Raw genomic sequence first — 21994 nt, 5'->3', positions numbered from 1 at the left:
GGATTCTTGGATAGGGGATATATTAGTTCCTAAGTGAAGTTCTGACCCGACTACGGTAGATCCCATAATTCCTTTAAAATTCAGTTTTTTCATGTTTTCTGCAGCCTATAACTCCGAAAGGAAGCATTTGTGATCCCAGACTGGTCTATACCTTTTGTCTTATCTTAGTATCAGGAATCCCCTCCCAAACGTTGTCGGTGTTGTTTTAAAACATCCTACATATATAAAATTAATAAAAAATGAGCAAGGTTCTAGATTGGTGGTCCCCCTTCCCATTGAGTTGTAGTAAAGATAGAAAACAACATGCTCTGCGGGACTGGAAACGCCTTTACTCGCTACCGCTTGGTCGACAATACTGTGTAAATTAAATATATAAATTTTAGTACAGAAAGAAACCAACCCAGTTACTCACCCACATGGGGTAACAGTGATCTAAAACCTTCCCGTAAAAATGTATGGTTGCATAATAATTCATTTCTGCGTATTGGCTACACATAGTTCAAATTTGCCGCGGTAATAGTATACATGAGAACCCCCTTGTCTTACGTGCGCGAGGATACTTCATATTATATATTTATACGTTACCAAATTAAATCACTGCGCTGTCTTCATTATATGTGCTAAACATTCTATTTTTACTTTCTAGAATACATTTTGTTGATTTCGATTCGAAAAATGTTAAATATTTTTAAATTTATATCGTGATGCAGACCAAAATCCTTATTGCATATAATGTAATGCGCTATAGCATATAAAGTACAAGGGCAAATAGGTACGTTCTTTTTTATTTTCGTATCAGTGGATAAGTAATGAAAGTGGGTTTGTTACCCCCTTTCTAAGTTCGTAGATACTCAATGAGTAATCCCTAAAAGTATGAGCGTCCAGCTCCTTCTGGAACTCAGACGGTCTTACGTATACTATATCCTTTGCCGCTTTTGAAGCATAACCTCGCTCCCTTTTAATCTTCAGATCTGGCAACGTTGTTGTTCGTCAGTAGCAACGAAACTAGCGTTGGAACTCTTGGCATAACTAAAAAACATGTCGTATCCAAAGCCTTGTAAATTTGAGGTGCTCCTATGCCCCCTCCGCCCAGGAGGACACAGTTTTTAGGGTCGTCAGCACCGCCATTGAACACAATAATATAACGTATACATATTAGCCCCAATACTTACCATCTTTTGTTTCTGGAGAATTTTCATTTTTAATCACCAACACATATGAAAACAAACATTTTCTTTCTTTTGTCTCTTTTTTTCCTTCCACATATTTGTGTTCCAAGTTTTTGTCTTCTTTTCTCCATGATTTTCTCCACAAAACTGCAACCATAGTCCAAAGTAATAAAACTAATGTTGAGCTCGCTAAATAGACAATAGGAGACATCCTCGAAAACGATACCGTGCTCCGTAGAAGTGCAAGGCATTATTATTCCTTTACGTATAACCTGCAGAAAACACTTTGCTTCAAACAGTAAATTCAGTTTTGCACTTTTCACGCTGTTGAAAACAAATTCAATCGATATAGTTTTTGTTACTAACTTTCAACAGAGATTACTTAAATTCAATCAATAATAATAGCACCACTTCCCTTTCTTGTGCCGCTTCTGATGTTGAATGTATTGATTGTTTACCAGTAGATGGCAGGCGAATTAGGTGCTTAGAAGACGACCAAACTGCGACACACAAAATGTAAATAACTATTCTTGTAGCAACTAAATATGTGTAATAACAATTATTTAATACTTAATAATTTTACGATGTGATGTCAAACACCAACAAAGTTAAAATTCCTTTCATTGTTTTGTGTTTTTAAATATATATATTTCCTAACTACTGCGGGAGAATAATTATTGCATCCATCGCTTGTTAGTACGCAAGTAAGTTGACTATTTTTTTCTTGTCTGTTTACGAGTTTTCTTGCATTTCAATTAGTTTTTGTCTTAAAGGGAAATATAGTATTATGAATATCCCGTAGACTCCTCCTCCTCTATCTTCTTTTAGTTCTATAGTAATTTTTTTTTGAGCGTTAACTTTAATCTCTTCATGCAGGACGGAATACTTCCCCGCACGGGCGTCTCTGGCGGGGGGACGAGGGGGGCACGTCCCCCCTTAATTATTTACTAACGATAGAATAACATATAAATAATACTAATTTTTTATTTGGAATATATAATATTCAGGCTGTGAAACGATTATAACAGAGTTCTTGATATACCTAAAGGTAAGCAGAACGGTAAAAATGGAATCGAAGATAATAAACAGGTTGGACTACGAAGTACCATTTAAATAAATTTCTTTGATGTCCCCCCAAATTTTACATGCCAGAGACGCCAGTTCTTCCCCGCATCTTTTTAAAATATGTTCCACGATTTATTTTCATTGCAACTGTCCAGTTTTGGTGCAATATTTCCTCCACAGAGCTGGAGTCGGTGAAGAATGCCGTAGTGGTATCCTTCTCTTTCTTTTCTCTAGTTTCACGATAATCTCTATACAAGTCACTCGTTTTCTGATACAATATTATGTATGTTTTATTTGACCCTTTTCCCTGATCCCTGGTGCATATAAGGTAAAAATTAGTCAAGTATGTGCGATAGATTTAACCACTTAATGTGATATGGATTACTCTACCTCCCCCAGTGGCGAATCTAGCCCGGAGCAAAGGGGCCTAGCCCTCTTCAGCTTTTTTTTTTTTTTTTTTTGAGTAACAAAAATAATTTAAACTATTATTAATATATTTTCGAAAATTTCTAGTAAGCGTTGCCTTTTATACTTTATTGGAAATTTTTTGAAACATTAGATGTAGCTGAAGTTGCAGTTATTCTGTTATGCAATGTTTAAAACAATATTTGAGGTCCACAATGTCAACATCCAACCTAGCCATAATACCCACCGGATGATAATCAAGTTGGAAACTTCTGCAGGATACATCAAAAGCTGTAAACTCATGGTATACCTATCATAATCTGGGTTCTGACTGCCCATCCCCCCAGTTTAGACCTTCTAGATCCGCCACTGTTCCTCCCTCGGATTAAAAATATTTCAAGATCTCTATCGTAAAAATATTAGATTTTCAAGGAATATGGCTTATACTTTTTGAGGCTTCATAATCGCATCCATCAGCTTAAATATAAAATCAATTTGAGAATGAGAGAGAGAGAGAGAGAGAACACAACGCTTTCAGGCTTTTAAAAACTGTCTTCTATGATAGCTTTCGGAAAAATTCGATGTTTCTCTAGTTTCTCTCTAGTTTCTTCATTTCTGTACGTAGGGTGCCTATACTCATCTGGACACATAAAGGGCCCCATTACCTTCAACAGCTAGGGGCCCCACTAAAGCTAAATCCGACTCTGACATTATCTATTGTGTAGAAGAATAGGAAAGAAGAGTTGAATGAGAGAATACCAGGGCCGGATTAAGGGGGGCTTAGGGGGACTATGGTGGACAGGGGCCTTCACTCTGATCAAAATCTCAACTGGCTATCTAAAAAGAATTATGAAGTTACAATCATCATCATAATATACAATATGACCAAAAATATTAAAAATATTCCCTTATCTTTCCTACTGTATTTTCTCAGAAATGTATTAGGTGAAGTCAGCGGGAGCCACTTTTTTTTCTATCCCCAGGCCTTCAGATGGGTTAATACAGCCCTGGGCAACAAGTTAATTTGATAGAGGCTAGGACTAGTATATTTGAGTTTCAAATTATACAGCTGTTGTTGCGGAATCAGAGCAAGAAAATAAAGTGGTGTCAGAAAAGATAAATAAAAACTTTGCTTTTAGTAAACTTAAATCTGATTTAAACTACTCGCTAGTCAAAACAATAAGTGTATTGTAAAAATTATTAACGTGTAACAGTTTTACCAACTCTATCCACTTTAGCTTCATCAGATACTATAACACTATGACACTATGGTTCATAGTGTCTGATGAAGCCACGGGGATAGCTGGTAAAACTGTTACACGTTAACAATTTTTTCAATGAACTTATTGTTTTGATCAGCGAATAGTTTAAATCGGATTTAAATAAAAGTCAGAAAATAATTTGTGATGAAAGTATACAGGATGTTTCAAAACAACACCGACAACGTTTGGGAGGTGATTCCTGACAGCAAGAAAAGGCAAAAAGTATAGACCAACCTAGGTGCATAAATGCTTCCTTTCCGACTTATAGGCTGCCGAAAATATTAAAAAAAAAATTAAAGACCCATATCTCCAGCACGATGGGACCTGTCGCAGTCGGGTCAAGACTTCACTTAGGAACTATTATGTGTCCTATTCAAAAACACATGTTTCAGAATCCTAAGGGACTTACGCAACAATTTTTATAGAGAGAATTTGGCTACGTTCATATAATTTGAAGTACACGATAACTACTTCTATTTTGCATGTTTTCGGCAGCCTATAACTCCGGCAGGAAACATTTGTGCACCCAGGTTGGTCTATACTTTTTCGTCTTATCTTGGTGTCAGGAATCACCTCCCAAAAGTTGTCGGTGTTGTTTTGAAACACCCTGTATGTGAAAAAGATTATAACAATGGTAGCTGGGATTCTTAGGACTGTGACCTAGGTGCATGACAAGTTTTCTAGCTAGGATATGTTATTAACAGAGATAAGAATTGTAAACCATTAATAGAAAGTAAAATGGTGGAATATCTTATTTTGGTGATAATGATGAGAAGCATACTACTTGAGTTACTGAATGAAGAGTTACAAAAAAAAAAAAAAAAAAAAAAAAAGATTAAATGTTGAATATTTTACTGTGCAGAGCAGAAATATGAACATTATCAAAAGACAAAATATATTTTACTTAAGTTCTATGAAACTTGTATGTTGAGGAGAATAGAAAACCTTGGTTGGCGTGGTAAAAGGATATGTAAAATGATTTTAAAAAAGAACTAAGAACATTGTTAGAGAATAAATTTTACTCTGAGTGGTGTGGTAAAAGGTATATTGGAAGGAAGATAAGGGGAATAGAAAAATACAGAATTAGTGCATACTTCTAATAGTACCTAGTATAATTCTTACGTCAAGACGAAGTTATTTAAAATAGTACTAGCTGAACCTGCGCTCTCTACACAGCGAATCATTCACATATGAGCATGAATATCTTTGCCATTCCTCACAACATCTGTACATATCCCTTTACAGACACAAGTAAAAGACGTCTTGATAAAAATCGGCAAGGGGTGCCATGAAGGGGAGATTTTGTCGATTGTTTTTTTCAATATCTCGCACCGTTTGCAATATTTGAGCCTACTTCCGGTTGGAGTTTCTAATTCATGTATGATCAGTATTTTCTTTCTTCTTGCATGCAGCATGTAATAAGCAAATACATTACATACAATTAATTGTAGTGTCAGTGATACATGGTGTTCATTGAGCAAAACACTCCAAACAATAAAGATTCATCTTAGACTGGAGAAATAGTTATCCTTTGTTTTACATTATCATTTGACCATCTAACAAACGTTGGAGAGATATACTAACCCCTTATATAAATGTGTTGTGTTCGAATGTATAATTCGTAAGATATGATGCTTTTTAAAATTTCAATACTTCCACTGTACCTCTAAAAAATGTAATAAAGAAATAACGGCCATTTAAAAATATTCAATTAAAACTGAACAATCTACACAAAATTTGCCATCGATCAGTAAAAACGGCATATCTCTAGAGCTTGTGTTTTCCGAGATGTTATTGTCAAAATAATTGGCCAAAAAAGATATAAACGTACTCAAACAAACTTTTCGTAACCACAAACATAAAACAACCATTTTAATATATAGATTCTATTTTTCACATCTATTTTAAACCACCTCTTCCACTTTGAAGCTCCCTTTCCTTCTGAAATACAAACCAAAAAGTTCTATATAGCCTACGGTCCTTTCCGTAAAGTTACTTTCAAGTATAAGGTAGGGTTTCCAACTGACAGGTATTTTACGGGCAGATCGGTATTTTTGTCAGCTCACCAATAAGTTTCAAGATTTAAACCAGTTGAAAATGCTCCAAGAGCATTGTCAAAACTAACTTAAAAAGAATGGATAGATGGAGCTGGAAATATAACTGTGATTGTTCCTACATGTAAAAGTAAATCTTTTTATCCGCACCTCGTTCTCTTTTTCGCAAAAAAATCACAAAATATTATCTCTCTATGACTTAGAGTTCCCGTGATATTGCTCCTTAAATCTCCCGAAATACAAATTTTTTTTGGCCAATATGTGGGGAACTGTGGCCAGTTGATCATTCGCCTCCGGTTACTATTTGGTACCAAAATGTTTGCAATCCTCTTAGGTATTGATGAACACCAATATGATCTCTCTGTTACTTACGGTTTCCGAGATTTGCTCCTTAAATCTCCCGAAATCGGAACAATTTTTGGCCAATATCACGGGAACGGTAAGTCATAGGGAGATGATATTGGTGTTAATCAATACCTAACAGGATGGTAAACCTTTCGGTACCGATATTAATTGATTGCCATTGGCCAACCCTCTGGCCAGTTGGACAGTGGCCACCAATTACTATTAATACCAAACTATTTACCATCCTCTCAGGTATTGATCAACACCAATGTCATCTCTCTATGACTTACGGTTCCCGAGATATGACTCCTTAAGTCTCTGGAAATCTCTCGGGAACGGTAACAGTGACGCAAAAATTTTAATCACTTTCTCTGATAATTTTTGATGCTCTATTGAACGCAGGGTTCAAAATTGAAAAAAAAAATCGCAAATAACAGACAGAGAGCATTCAGTAACGAACTTTTGAAATTCGTTGAAAATACAATTATTCTTCATCTGTTTTGGGATTATGGGTGGGTGCTAATAATTTTATTTCTCAGTTTGCAAACCTAGTCAACAGTGTGCATTTGCAAATCCAAAAACATTCATTATGCACCCATGAACAAAAGAGTGCTATCTTTCAGGTCAAAACAAAGCAAAATCCTACATAATAGTATACCCTTCGGAGTCTCCTTCGCTTCAAGCGCTACCCGGGTTCGATTCCCGGCGGGAGCTCATGTGGTTCGGATTCCACGTTAATCAGTAGGTCCACGTCTCATATAGCCTCGCTGCTGAACGGGACGTAAAACTCAAAGTCAATCATTCAATCAATCGCTTCAAGCGCTATGGGTAATCAAAAATTTCACTATGTGACAACGTCGCAAATTAACTTGGAACCGTTAGTATTGCTCTACGAATCCATAACTTTCATTTGGAAAGAATCGATTTAACCATTTGATATATTGATAGTTCTAACCTATGGTTCTTTATCGCGTAAAGTGGACATTTTCTATGACTTGAAATTATCAATAACTAGCATCGATTACCTGCTTCGCTGGGTTAAAATGAAAAAAAAAAATTAAATACACAACTCCGCATCTCATGTGTTTAGTACCAGTGAAATATGCTGTTTTCGTTTCTAGTGGCATCGATTTAAACGGCATCGGAAAGATCACTGCTCATCTCAGCAACCCCAAAAACTATGGATTCAACACTATTCTAAGTCATTTTCGATAATCCCCTCCTCCATGCTTCAGGCCTCAATTCAATTTTAAACGTTAAGTTCTACCACCAAAATGTTATGATAAAAATCACCCCAGATCTGAACTTCATCTATGTTGAAACTTTGATCGAGATCGGTTGGGTGGCTCGAGAGTTACTAAGTTTAATTTATTTCATATATATATATCCCTCCGCTCCCCCAAACCGTAGATCCTACCTTCAAGGTGAAATTATAAAAAAAAAATCCAGTCCCCAACCTCCTCCATTTTAAAAATTTGATTCACATCGGGCTGGTGGTTCAAGAATAATTAAGTTTTATTTATTTTTTTATCTCCCCTCCTCCCACGCCACTAAGTTCAACCTTCAAAGTAAATAGCTAAAAACACTCCCAGGCCGGAACCGCGTCTACATCAAGAATTTGATCGAGATCGGTTGGGTGGCTCAAGAGATAGTCACAAAAACAGTTTTCCAGGATACATACAGGATGTTTCAAAACAACACCGTCAACGTTTGGGGGGTGATTCCTGACACCAAGATAAGAAAAAATGTATAGACCAACCTGGGTGCACAAATGCTTCCTTAAGGAGTTAAAGGCCACCGGAAACATGAAAAATGAAGTTTAAAGGTCCATAGCTTCAATACTATGAGACCTACCATAGTCGGGTCAAGACCTTACTTAGAAACTAATATATGCGCTATCCAAAAAATACATGTTTCAGAATCCTACTGTACTTACACAACAATTTTTATAGAGGGAGTTTAGCTACGGGCATATAATTCCAAGTAGTCAACAACTACCTCTATAAAAGTTGTTGCAGAAGTGACGCAGGATTCTGAAACATGGATATTTGGATAGGGCACATACTAGTTCCTAAGTCAAGTCTTAACCCGACTATGGTAGGCCCCATAATATTGGAGGTATGGACCTTTAAAGGTCATTTTTTCATATTTTCGGCAGCCTATAACTCCGAAAGGAAGCATTTGTGCACCCAGATTGGTCCATACTTTTTGTCTTATGTTGGTGTGAGGAATCACCTCCCAAACCCAATGGTTGAATGGTATGATGTCGGTGTGGAAACACTATATATATATATATATATATATATATATATATATATATATATATATGTGTGTGTGTGTGTGTGTGTGTGTGTGTGTGTGTGTATATACAGTGGCGGATCCAGGATATGTTCAAAGGAGGGGCTAAACGATGGTTTGCCGCTTTATACAGTGTAAACCAGGTTTGAAGCTCATTTTATCCAGTGTATACCTGAGCGTCAAGGGGAGGGCTATAGCCCCTATAACCCCCCTTGGATCCGCCACTGTATATATATATTAGGGATGGGCAAAACCAGTTTTTATAAAAACCGGAAACCCGAAAAACCGACATTTCAGTTTTCTCCAGAACAGGTTCGGATTTTCTTCCTTCTTCAAAAATGTGGTCACTGGAGATGAGACGTGGGCATACCTGTATGACCCTGAGAGCAAAGTGCAGTCCAAGGAATGGCGCCACAATGATTCTCCCCGTCTCGATTCAATGATTTCGATGAAGTTAAAACAACTGTAAAATCATGAGTCAAAAAGCAACCTGGTGAATTTTTCCAATAAAAAAATTTAAAATAATATTTTGACATCTGGGTTCAAAGATGTAAATGTGTTCAAATTCATGTAGACTATGTTGAATGGTATGATTCTGTAGAGGACAGTTCAGGCTATGCACTGCAAAAGCTTGTCTTGTTCTATGTTCATTAATACATTTATTGTGACAGAGGCATTACTTTTTGATCTCTCCTCGTAATAGTCTTCTTATTTATATAATCTGTTTCGAAATAATCATCTTGAGGTGGGCAGAAATCAGGTATTTTTTTACATTTCAATACTTTCAGTGTACCCCTGAAAAATATAATAGAGAAATGAAGGCCACTTTTTCAGATATTCAATTAGAACTCAACAATCTACACAAAATTTGCAATCGATCAGTAAAAACGGCATCATTTTAGAGCTTGTGATTTGGTAGATCTCATTGTCAAAATAATTGGCCACAAACATATAAACATCCACAAACATATAAACGTCCACAAACATATAAACGTTTCTTGACTACAAACATATAAACCTAGCATTTTAATATATAGATGGATCTTGTAACTGTATAACAAATGACCTGTAAGCTATAGAAAAAAATTATGATTAACTCTTTGAGACATGGTGGGAAGTTGTGCTTACCACCTTTGATATTCATTTTTTTAATCCAACTATTAACTGAAAAATTAAATTAAATTTATTTGTTGTGTTTGAAATTGTCTACATGTATAATTTTCATTGAAATTTAAAGAAACTCCAAAGAAATTTTTTTTCGTGCAGCAAAAGGTACAAAATAACGTTGGCTCCCGTGCCGCAAAGAGTTAATTTTGCTGGTAGAGGTAGAAATTGGATCCTGATAGCTGTTTAATTAAGTATTTCCCAATCTACCTCACGATGTTGACGCAAATTTAGTTGGGGTCTATAAGCATTCTTTTTTCTAGTTGTTCCTCTCATTTTTTGTATGCCAGAGATGCCCATGTCGCAAGGAGTCGTGACGCTTCACCTAGATCTGCAGATTTCACAACTCAATAGAACGCGAGGGAGTGTTCCGGTCATCAAACCCTATCAACTAAGCACGTAGCCAAGGGGAATCCTGACCCCTCCTTCGAAACAGAAATAAAAAAACAAAACATGAAAGGATGAAACAAAAAGAAAAAGAAAAAGAAGAATCAGTGTTAAAAATAAAAAGCTACAGGAAGCTTTTGGTTTCTCATTCTTATGAGGAGATTTGTATTACTTGCAATACATGGTGGCGAATGAGCGGGATATCCTGTAAAAGTCAGGAAATTTGAAATTTCTAGAAAAGTTCCTTTAATCTGTCATTTGGAATAGACAGTAGTAGACGGAATAATAAAAACAAAAAGTTATGGAAAAGGAAAGTTCTGTTAACTTTGATTTAATAGAGAAAGGAAAGCAGATACTGTGAAATATTTTACAAGACGTTATTGGATACGCACTTTTTATAATAATGGATATGTACTTTTTATAATAGTTGATGCCATAATGAAAGGAAAATTGTTATATTTGAATGAACAAAAGAAGGAACGTAGATATTAGAAAACCTTTTTCAATACTGTTTTTTACATTCTTTTACTCGAGGTTTCTTCGTAGTTTGTAATTAAAATACTTACTAACACATCCTCATTATATTGTCCTAACAAACCAATATATGTTGCCAGTGAAGTAGTTTAGATTGATCGAGCTCCTGGGCCTTCAGTATTTCATGTCACCCCCCCTCCCCTTTCCCGATTATGAAATCTTGGCAAAACGAACCAATATATGTTCCAGTAAAATAGTTTAGAATGATTGAGCCCCTCGTGTGATGACCACAGTATTTCATGTCACGGATACCCGCCCACCCCCTTTTACGAAATCCTGACTACGTGCCTGCTATCAGCGTTGCCATTCCTAGCATCTTTTCGAACGCACTAGCACCTAGCATTTTGCTATTAGCATAATATTGAAACCTAGCCTAGCTTATTTCAGCTACCATACTCCTTGTTTCCTTGCATTGGAGATTTGATAGTTGAATGACCGAAGGCGAATTACCGTAGTATCAAAGCTTTCTACAATAGAAGAATGTTTAAAAATGAATTTGCGGAAGGTAAGCAATATAACGGTAAAAGAAAAAAAAACGCATTTTTCTTATTCCAACCAGAAAAGTCCCTTCCCTACGAGCTTCTGAGAGCTGCTTTCGAAAATGTTCTTCTTCCTGTGTGACTCATTGATGTCTTCAAATCGTGTTGTTTGAGATGAATCATATTAGCCTCTTATTTTTTTTCAATCTGCCGTTGGCTGTCAACTGAAAGTCATCTTTACAGTCTTATTTACGTCACATCCTGTTGATGGTTGAAACATATCCTCCCCAAATCTCTCTCTCTGTGTGTGTGTGTGTGTGTGTGTGTTATTAGCGTTTCTTTTTTTTTATTTTGAGCCCTCCATTGGATAGAGCATCAAAAACTATCTGAAAGAAGTGATGGAATTTTTCGCGTCACTCTTACATTTACCGAGATATTGGCCAAATCGTTCTGATTTCGGGAGATTTAAGGAGCCATATCTCGGGAACCCTAAGTCATAGAGAGATTATATTGGTGTTGATCAATGCCTAAGAAAATGGTGAAAATTTCGATACCAAACACTAACCGATTACTACTGTCCAACTGGTCACTGGTTTGGTCAGTGTTCACCGGTTACTATTAGTACCAGAAAGTTTACCATCCTCTTGGGTATTGATCAACACCAATATTATATCTCTGACAGGGACGACGCCAGAAACGTTTCATGGGGTGGGCGGAAAGAGGCGGACCTAGTTGCTGGGTGGGCGGACAATGAAAATAAGAACTGGGCAATGTAGACATTTTTTTGGACAATAATTAAGTTTAAATTTTCATACTTTTTAGTTAGCTAAGGCTCAGACCGAAGTAGGGGAGGAACAAGGATGTGGAAAACAACTGTCTTGGCCTTATAGAAGGTACAATTCTGGCATTCGCCTGGTGTAACTGAAGAAATGCAGGATTTAGAATGGGCTCCGGGAATTCGTGGTTATATACTCGACCTAAAGAATTCCCAGCGGGTCATTCCATGTCAAATCACCTAATTTTAAAACATGACCGTGCGTCAATGTCTCAGATTCTCTTCAATTTTTTTTCCTACATTAATGCCAATGAAATTACGCTAAATTAACTTTTTCCGATCTTTCGGCTGAAAAATTTACATAATTTATATGGTCTACCCAACATTGTTAGGGTCATCAAGTCTAGGAGGCTTAGGTGGGCGGGTCATGTAGCTAGAATGGAAGAAAGTAGAAACGCTTTCAAAGTCTTGACTGGAAGACCGATCGGAAAACGACCATTAGGAAGACCTGGGCGCAGATGGGAGGACAATATTAAGATGGATCTCGTAGAGATTGGAATACAAAGTAGAAACTGGATGCAGTTAGCTAAGGATAGAAGTCAGTGGAGAGCTTTTGTGAACGCGGCATTGAACCTCCGGGTTCCATAGGCCATAGAGTTAGTTAGTTAGTTTCGGCTGAAAAATGGGCCGGGTAGAATTTTTTGAAAAATGTGAATTTTGCTTCAATTTCACTTTACGGTATCAGCATCATGGAACTAAAATTATCATAACTTCCTTATTTTTAAAGTTATTGGGCTCATTCAGGTGTCAAATGAAAGCTTAATTTTCGTTCTTTCAGTACATCTTAAGTAACCTTGCAGAAAATTACACTGGCAAACATTAATGGGCATAAAAACATTTTTTTTCTTACAAATTGCGCCGTTGCTCAAAAGTTACAACTATGAAACTTTTAAAACTTTTTTTGTACATTCACCTTAACACGTACATGATATGGTTAAAAAATAAAGAGAGTGTTTTTTTGTATTTTTGTAATTGTTATATTTTACGTACGGAAATATACAGTTTTAAGTTTTTTTGCAAATTGTGTCATTGCTCGTAAGTTACAACTATGAAACTTTGGAACTTTTTAAATAGAATCATCTTAGCACATACATGACATGGTTAGAAAATAAAAAGGGTACTTTTGGTATTTTGTATTTTTTTTTTTTTCATTTTACATGTACGGAAATATAAGTTTAAAGTTTTGTTACAAATTGTGTCATTGCTCATAAGTTACAACTATGACACTTCTGAAGCTTCTTTTTGTAGAATCATTTTATCACATACATGATATGTTTAAAATATAAAAAGGGTGCTTTCGGTATTTTTGCAATTATTATTATTTTTGTTTTAAATGTACATAAAATATACAGATTTACTGTTTTTAATAGATTATGCCTTTTCTGTGAAGTAGTGATGGCCAACTCCGGAAATTTTACTTTCCGGATTCCGGAAAGTAAAATCGGAAAAAAATTCGGATTTCGGAAAAATCTTTAATTCGGAACAATTCCGGAAAGTAAAATTTTCGATTTCGGAAAATTTTTGCATCCCTACTCTGAAGTGACAAATGTCACACATTAAAACTTATTTAAATAATCATCTTAGTAAATATTAGGTATGCTTAAAAATAGAACTGGTGTAAATGAAATTTTTGAGTTTCACGTCCCACGCTTATGCCGGTTAGGGTAAAGGAGACGTTGATGATGAGTATCATGAATGAAATGTTGGAATGAAGAAAGTGGGAGGAAACGGGAGAACCCCGAGAAAACCCCCGCACACGGTGTTTGTCCATCACAAAGTTCACTTGGCGGGAGCAGGGTTTGAACCCGAGACCCCTAGCATCCGATGTGAACGCTCTACCACTGAGCCACCGCGGCCCTAGAACTGTTGTAATGTGTAGTTTTGGTATTACCATACTATTATATTTTTAAACTTTAATTATGACTGTCTTTTTTTCCCAATTGTACCATTGCTTATAACTATCAAACTTTTATAACTTTCTATAGGATTAGTTTGCATTTACTTGGTATGATTAAATAACAAAAAGGGAGGCCTTTTTTGTAATAATTTTGTGGTTTTCTGAATGGAAAATGTAGGCCTAGCAATGTAAAGGGTTGAGTGACTATTATTACAAATCCTATCAACTAAAATAAGAAATAATAGACTAATGTACATACCGGTAATACTTCTTAGAATTGCATAGATTTACATACAAAATGTTGTGTCCTATATTTCACAGCTCATTCTTTTCATTGATGATATGATGTCTTCTTTTAATTTTGCTTTCAGTTGCGTAAGTCCGGGCTGATTGGCTTGTAAGAGACGAAGCAGGAACTTCTCAGATAATATTTTCAAAAGGTACCCAACAAAAGTCTTCATTTTCTGGCCAGTAGAATATAGAAGGCCAAGAGCGATTCATGAATTGCACTCTGACGTACAAAAATAATATTTACAAAAATACCAAAAGAACCTTTTTTTATTTTTTAACCATATCATGTATGTGCTAAGATGATTCTATTTAAAAAGTTTCAAAAGTTTCATAGTTGTAACTTACGAGCAATGACAAAATTTGTAACAAAAATGAAATGAAATCTTTGAGTTTTACGTCCCACGGTTATGCCGGTTAGGCTAAAGGAGACGGTGATTATGAGAAATGAATGAAATGGTGGAATGAAGAAAGTGGGAGGAAACGGGAGAACCCCGAGAAAATCCACACACAGTGTTTGTCCACCACAAAATTTGTAACAAAACTTGAAACTGTATATTTCCATACATGTAAAATACCAAAATAAATAAATAAATAAATAATAATAATAATTACAAAAATACCAAAAGCACCCTTTTTATTTTTTTTACCATATCATGTGTGTGCTAAGATGATTCTATTAAAAAAGATTCAAAAGCTTCATAGTTGTAACTTTCGAGCAATGACACAATTTGTAACAAAACTTAAAACTGTATATTTCCGTACATAAAAAATAATAATTACAAAAATTGAAAAAACCCTCTTTATTTTTTAACCATATCATCTACGTGGTAAGATGAATGTATAAAAAAGGATTTAAAAGTTTCATAGTTGTAACTTTTGAGCAATGACAATTTGTAAAAACCCTAAAATTTGCTTTGTATGCCCATTAATGTTTGACAGTGTAACCTTTTGCAAGGTTACTTAAGATCTGCTGAAAAGGCAAGAATTAAGTTTTCATTTGACACCTGGATGAGCCCAATTTCTTCAAGAATAAGGAAGTTATGGTAATTTAGTTCCATGATGCTGAGTGCCATGAAGTGAAATTGAAGCAAAATTCACATTTTTCAAAAATTTTTACTCGGCCCATTTCTCATCCAAAAAATCGGAAAAAAATAATTTAGCATAATTTCATTAGTATTTATGTATGAAAAAATTTTGAAGATAATCTGAGACATTGAAGCACAGTGCTCTAGGTGATTTGACATGGAATGACCCGTAGCAGTCACACTACCTCTGCTTCAAGGTTTTCTTAACAATAATAACGGTGTGTACTGTGTAGTCGATGAAGTTCAAGACAGCTTTACCTCCTCTCCCTCCAAGAATGCACATGAATGCATAGAAATAAAAGAAGGTTCAAACAACACAGACTAACAGTTAATCCTCTACCTTTCGTTAACAACATAAAATACACAATAAGTAGGTAAAGTAAAACAAGGATAAAATAGGCTAGTGTAAATATTTTTATCTTTGAAGGATTTATTACAAAAAAGCAAGAGACAAAAATATAAATCATTTATATTTTCTCTCGTTTATTCTTAATTTGTGAAGATTAGATTTTTTTCGTCATCTGTATATGCAACAGCAAAAACATATGTTACTAAAAGAATAGGGAAATTCGACAGCATGATTGTTTGATCATATCTTACACAGAAATCTTTGAAACTGAAACTCAAGTTGAAAAAAAGAAATAAAACAATTATAAATTGGATAAAGAAGTAAATAGCAATTAACAAAACTTCATCATGATCCACAGAAACAACAATGTATTTTAAACTATGAAGCGCTGATCACATGGTACGAACAAGCTTACAATAAACTTTTATATCTGCACTTTAATGAAGTGCAACGCGTAGATTTTTATGTTCATCATCGAATGCGTTTACCATATCCTGCTACAGCGATATTCATTACAAGTTTTCTTTCTACTGAAAGGAAACAAAGATCGCTTAGGCGACCGTTTGCCATTCGATTTCTCAGATATGTTTTAACCCGTCTAAGACACGAGAAAGAACGTTAACGTAGTGAACTAGATACAGTAATGGTGGCAGCAATTACGACTAATTTGTGAATTTCATGAAAAGCAATTTTGAAACGATCCATCACTTCAGTAAACTGAGAATCGGGGGTAATTTTGCATTGTTTTTCCTCCTCATAACGTTTCAAAACTTTCGGGAGAAGTTTCAGTTCCGCCTCTACACTATCGACATCACATCCATAATGACGTGCATGTGGTTCAATTTTCTCAAATTAGAGGAAGTGTTCACTTTTAGGGTGAAGACTGCTTATCCCACTTAAAATCATTGTTCATTGCAGAGTTAAACAGAGTCCTGAACTATTACATTACAATCAATAGTAATACCTATTGCTTTTGAAGTACAGGATGTCACCTTCATTATTCTACTTCTGTTGGGGTGGACGGATGGGTGGGCAAGGACATTCATCGGGTGGGCGGTTGCCCATCAGTAATGCCGTCCCTGCTCTCTGACTTACCGTTCCCGAGATATTGGACAAAATAATTCCTATTTCAGGAGACTTAAGGAGCCATATCTCGGGAACCGTAAGTCATAGAGAGATGATATTTTGCAAATTTTTAAATTTTGAGCTCTCCACTTTGAGAATGTTGAACCACAAGTCATAGAGAGATAATATTTTGCGAATTTTTAAATTTTGAGCCCTCCATTTTGAGAATGTTGAACCATAAGTCATAGAGAGATGATATTTTGCGAATGTTTAAATTTTGAGCCCTCCATTTTGAGAATGTTGAACCATAAGTCATAGAGAGATAATATTTTGCGAATTTTTAAATTTTGAGCCCTCCATTTTGAGAATGTTGAACCATAAGTCATAGAGAGATGATATTTTGCGAATGTTTAAATTTTGAGCCCTCCATTTTGAGAATGTTGAACCATAAGTCATAGAGAGATAATATTTTGCGAATGTTTAAATTTTAAGCCCTCCATTTTGAGAATGTTGAACCATAAGTCATAGAGAGATGATATTTTGCGAATGTTTAAATTTTGAGCCCTCCATTTTGAGAATGTTGAACCATAAGTCATAGAGAGATAATATTTTGCGAATGTTTAAATTTTGAGCCCTCCATTTTGAGAATGTTGAACCATAAGTCATAGAGAGATGATATTTTGCGAATGTTTAAATTTTGAGCCCTCCATTTTGAGAATGTTGAACCATAAGTCATAGAGAGATGATATTTTGCGAATTTTTAAATTTTGAGCCCTCCATTTTAAGAACGTGTCTTAGCAAAACAACATATAGTGGAACGTTTTAACAGAACTCTTAAACGAAATATGTGGAAGAATTAAGTACTCAAGGAAATTAGAAATGAATAGATATATTACAAGAATTGTTCAACGAGTATAGTAATAAAGTACATAGAACAATCAGTATAAAGCTTGTAGAAGTAGAAGTTAAAAAGAAAAAAATAATTCTTTTTAAGTTCATTCTGGGAATGCTATTGGAGCATTCTTAACTGGTTTCTTTTGGGATATGGTAATATTTTTAAAATCCCTAATAACTGGAATGAACGAAATCATTGTTTGTTTCCATCTTCCATCTCTCACTTTCTGTCTATTATTATTATTATTATTATTATTATTATTATTATTATTATTATTATTATTATTATTATTATTATTATTATTATTATTATTATTATTGAGGTCTTAAATTCAATGTCTTCAATTTCGAGGTCAGTTTGTGTTAGCTTAATGCTGGCTGAGGGAAGTTGTTCGTGTGCTCTTTGCAGTTTTGATTTAATCGTGTTTTCGTTCCTTTCTTGTGTGTTAATTACCTTATTCTCCCTTTCATAGTTTGTATGTTAACATTACAACACAATGAGTGATGCGCAGGAAAGAAAGACGTGCGATGGTACTCCAGAGAAGCGAAGAAACGCACGTGCTGATTCAAACCGAAAGTGGGAAGCATAAAAATACCACAGATTGGAATGGAAAAGTTATTTAACCTTTTAATTGGCAAGCATTGATAGTATTACCATTAAGATATTTAGTTTGCTTTTGTGGTTGAACCATGTCTTCCTGATCATAATTCCGTAATTTTTAAAGTATTTTTTGTACTTTGGTTACAACATACAGGATGTTTATTTCAAAGCAACATTGCCATAAAAAAGGTCTTATGTGTTGCTACTGAGCAGCATTGCCCTTTTTTGGTCAAATATCATAAGAATGCTTCCACTAATTAGCAGCAGTTTGCTTGAAATATCTTCCTACAGAGCAAAAAAACACAAATAAAAAAAATAAAAAAAGAACTTTCGCGGAACGTAGGAGATAAAGCACCTACAATAGTAAATTTAACTGTTCCCTCTTGACAAAGATTAGAAATATCTAAACAGGTGACCAGCAAATCATGTATATGAATATTGTATGAAAGCAATACTACCAATTAAATGATCACTGAAGTTATAATTCGTGCGGATAACACAATAGAATGCAAAGTTGCTTGAGAGCAACAGTGCAGAATAAAGGGTTAAAATTTAAGTGGGTTACACCCTGTGAAGGAAAATCTACTAAAAGCATTCAGTGTTGCCTGTAATGTGGACTTAGGAGAAAAAATGTAGTATGCTTGGAAAACATTCCGAATCTGCAAAACACAAAAATCGTGTTATTGAGTGTTCAAGTAGAAACTCGGCTTTTTGAGGTCAAATTGCACTGTATTGAAAAGATACTTATCACTAGGAACGTGAAGTTTTCGTTTTGTTTTATCCCTGAAACCGGTTTTATTTTCACGATTTAATACAAGCAAATAGGGGTAAATTTGCTACTTTTTTTGTAATGGTTTTGCAAGCGAGTATATTGTAAACATAGAGAATGTGGTCTCTGAAAGTTAATTAAAATAAAATTTTAAAATTAAGCGAATATTTGACATCTTAAATTTAAAAGAATAGATTATATTTTTGGATTTACCCTCTGAGAAAAAATGGCTCGATATCCCTAATAAACTTGGAATTATTTAATGTATGATTTGAATACATATATAAAATAAAAACCACACTGCAGTACAGCACAATAACTTAGATTTTCTCTGGGAGCTAAGCATTAATACGTGTATTTGGGACCCCTTGAAAAAGTTGTTTTTCTAATTCTTGGGCCCCCTCTTTCTCTTATTGTTTATGATCCCCCGGAACCTGTGGGCCCTTCCGCACGGCAAGATCTACAGGGCCGTTAGTTATGCCCCTGGGCCCGCTCCATACATGGCAAAATTAATTAAGGGGACAATATTGGCAAATCTCAAAGCCATAAAAATAAATATTATTTCTAGGGCCACTGATAGTAGGCATTTTTTTTTTACTGAAATGGACCCATGACTCATTTTTGTTTTATTTACCTGTTGTGTGCTGTTTTGTTCATGTAATGTAGTGAACATGTTTGATACTTCATTTATAATTTCATGTTCGTATCGTATATGGAGTAAGAAAATTTTGTCTTAAAGTAGGTCCCCTCGAGCGGAGGGGAGCTTCCCTGGCGTGGCAGTTGTCCTCTGCCCCATTACAAGTTACGGCCTGCTGCAGTGTTTCTTAACATTTTCTTCAGTAAAAAAAAAAAAAAAAAAAAAATCAATTCACAATACACTTACCTAAAACGAAATTCGTATCATTATCAACACACATTTTCACTTCATGGCGAATAAGCGTACATATAAGGCAAGGGACCCTGGTACGAGATAGGAGGGGGAGAGCAGGAGAGCAGAAGGTGGGTCCTGGGGGTCCGTATCCCCCGAAATTTCAACTTTTGTGTAAATTTAGCCTACTTTTAGAGGTAATTTTTGGAACTTTAGTATAAAATACCTTCATATTGAGTTTGGACCCCCCCGAAATAAATACCTGCGTACGCTACTGGAGCAGAGGGTGATGTAATTACAGTACAGGAAGAGAAGGACGGTGGCATAAGGATGATGACGGGATGAAGTATGTAGGGAAGATAGCAATTAGACTTTGGGAAGAAAAAGAGTTGATGTACTTGATAAGCGGGCAAGGAAGAATTTATCAATGAGAAATTCAACATAAATAAGAAGCAGGGGAACTCGCGCTTCCGTAAAAAGCGCTGTAACGGCAAAAAATAATGGGTAGGGATCTGTGTTCGAGGTGGAAAAAAGTAGAGGCGGTATGTTTTATTTCGATTTAGACTCGACATACCGACTGCCTAAATGTTGAAATACAGTGAGGGCACGTTGCCTAAAAGATTGCATTTGCATTTACATAATGACTGAAAACCACTGGAGAGTTTCTCTTTGGTTATGGGAAGGGGGAGGGCATGGAGAGACTTTGATCCTCCGGCAACAACTTTCTGACAAAAAATAAATAAATAAATAAATAAATAAAAATCCCTTAGATTGTATTATACCTAGGTAGAGAATTATACATGAAAATTCTCAAATACTTTTTCATACAAATACATTCATACAAATACATTTCATAATACAAATAGAAAAAATGGGGGAAATTTTTATATTAACAATTTTCTGTGGGAAAGTTCCCGGACTCCCCACTCGACTGAGAGGTATTCCAAATCCCCGGAAAAATCGCCCTTACAGCAGACAACCTCTAAATCCGCTCATGTTAAAACACCACATTTATATGAATTAAGACAAGAAGACACGTACATACATACGAAAGAAACAATTCAAAATGGCACATTAAAATATAAACTACGTGAACTTCTTTGAAGACACCTCATTTTAAAAACAAAAGGTAGGGAAAAGATAACAAAAATGTCGATGTTGTCAACTTAAAAGTTATTTCTACATAAGAAATAAAAACTTTTTTAAGTACAAAGCTATTCCTTAATTACTGTGTATAAAAATGAATTTATTAAAGGTATTTAGCATCTACTCTTCAGTGAGGGTATGTCTTAATCACTGAAAAACGGAGGCGGTATGCTTTCATCACTGGAAAACCAGAGGCGGTATGCCATACCACTGCATACTGTCACACTTCGACCACTGGTAGGGATAATGTACGACAAAGAGTGCAGTATTGAAGAGATTGAAGGATAGTGATACGTTTGACAGGTTTCGGAAAAAGAGGGAAAGGCCATAGGTGAGCTGGAGTAAATAAACTTAACGGAACAAGAGTAAGGAAATGGGAAATGTCAAGACCTCAACGTGTACTGCTGATTTTGCGGAGTAGATAGAGATAGCTGTCAGTTTTTGTTTAAAGAAAGCCTGAGTGAGACGCCTAACGTAGAGAGGAAGTCAAATATGTACCTAGATATTTAACAGATAAAATTTGAGATAGGAGGTACCGTGGGTATCTAAGCGGAGGGGGAAGAAGAACATTTCCGAGTAAATTCCACAACATGAGTTTTAGTCCAATTAATTGAAAACTTATACTAAGCACACAATACTGCAAAGGAAGTGAAGGTAGTAGTAAGAAGATTAGTAGACACAGAAGAGGTAGAAACAGTAGTATAGACAGCAATGTCGTCAGCAAAACTTAAAACACGTACATTACTTCTAAGATGACAAATTTGCCGTTCCATATAAAAAGGGAATAAAAGAGGGGCTAAAACGAACCTTGGGGAAGGTCTTGCGAAGTGAATCTAGGGGAAGTATACTGATGACCAATGCGAATGAAATTAGTATTATTTATAAATAAGCTATGGATAATGTGGATAAATTTGGGGGAGACCAAGTTGCTAAAGTTCATCAGAAAAGTAATAGAAAGAAATAATGTCATAGGCTTGTTCAAGGTAAGAAACACTGCGTAAAAAGAGCCTTGGGAGAAGGCCAACCAAATAT

At 35.4% G+C, this 21994-nt stretch overlaps 1 protein-coding gene across 3 annotated transcripts in view; it reads right to left on the bottom strand.

Annotated features, from left to right (window-relative positions):
- The window catches only part of LOC145674450 (piwi-like protein Siwi), a 197318-nt gene that overhangs the window by 168773 nt on the left and 6551 nt on the right, over positions 1 to 21994 (bottom strand). Inside the window, exon 1 of one of the 3 annotated variants that reach the window (XM_081744518.1) lies at positions 1173 to 1637. The exons of 1 other annotated variant lie outside the window; for it this stretch is intronic. The gene's annotated coding sequence lies outside the window, so the exon portion shown is untranslated. Of the gene's footprint in view, positions 1 to 1172; positions 1638 to 21994 lie in introns of those variants that run through there. One more of the 3 variants, XM_081744513.1, reaches the window with a different exon arrangement.

The sequence above is a fragment of the Thermobia domestica genome, chromosome 17 (assembly GCF_964235325.1).
Source record: "Thermobia domestica chromosome 17, izTheDome1.hap1.1, whole genome shotgun sequence".
NCBI lineage: Eukaryota > Metazoa > Arthropoda > Insecta > Zygentoma > Lepismatidae > Thermobia > Thermobia domestica.
The sequence above is the reverse complement of the archived record's forward strand: the minus strand, read 5'-3'. Positions and strand labels throughout refer to the sequence as shown.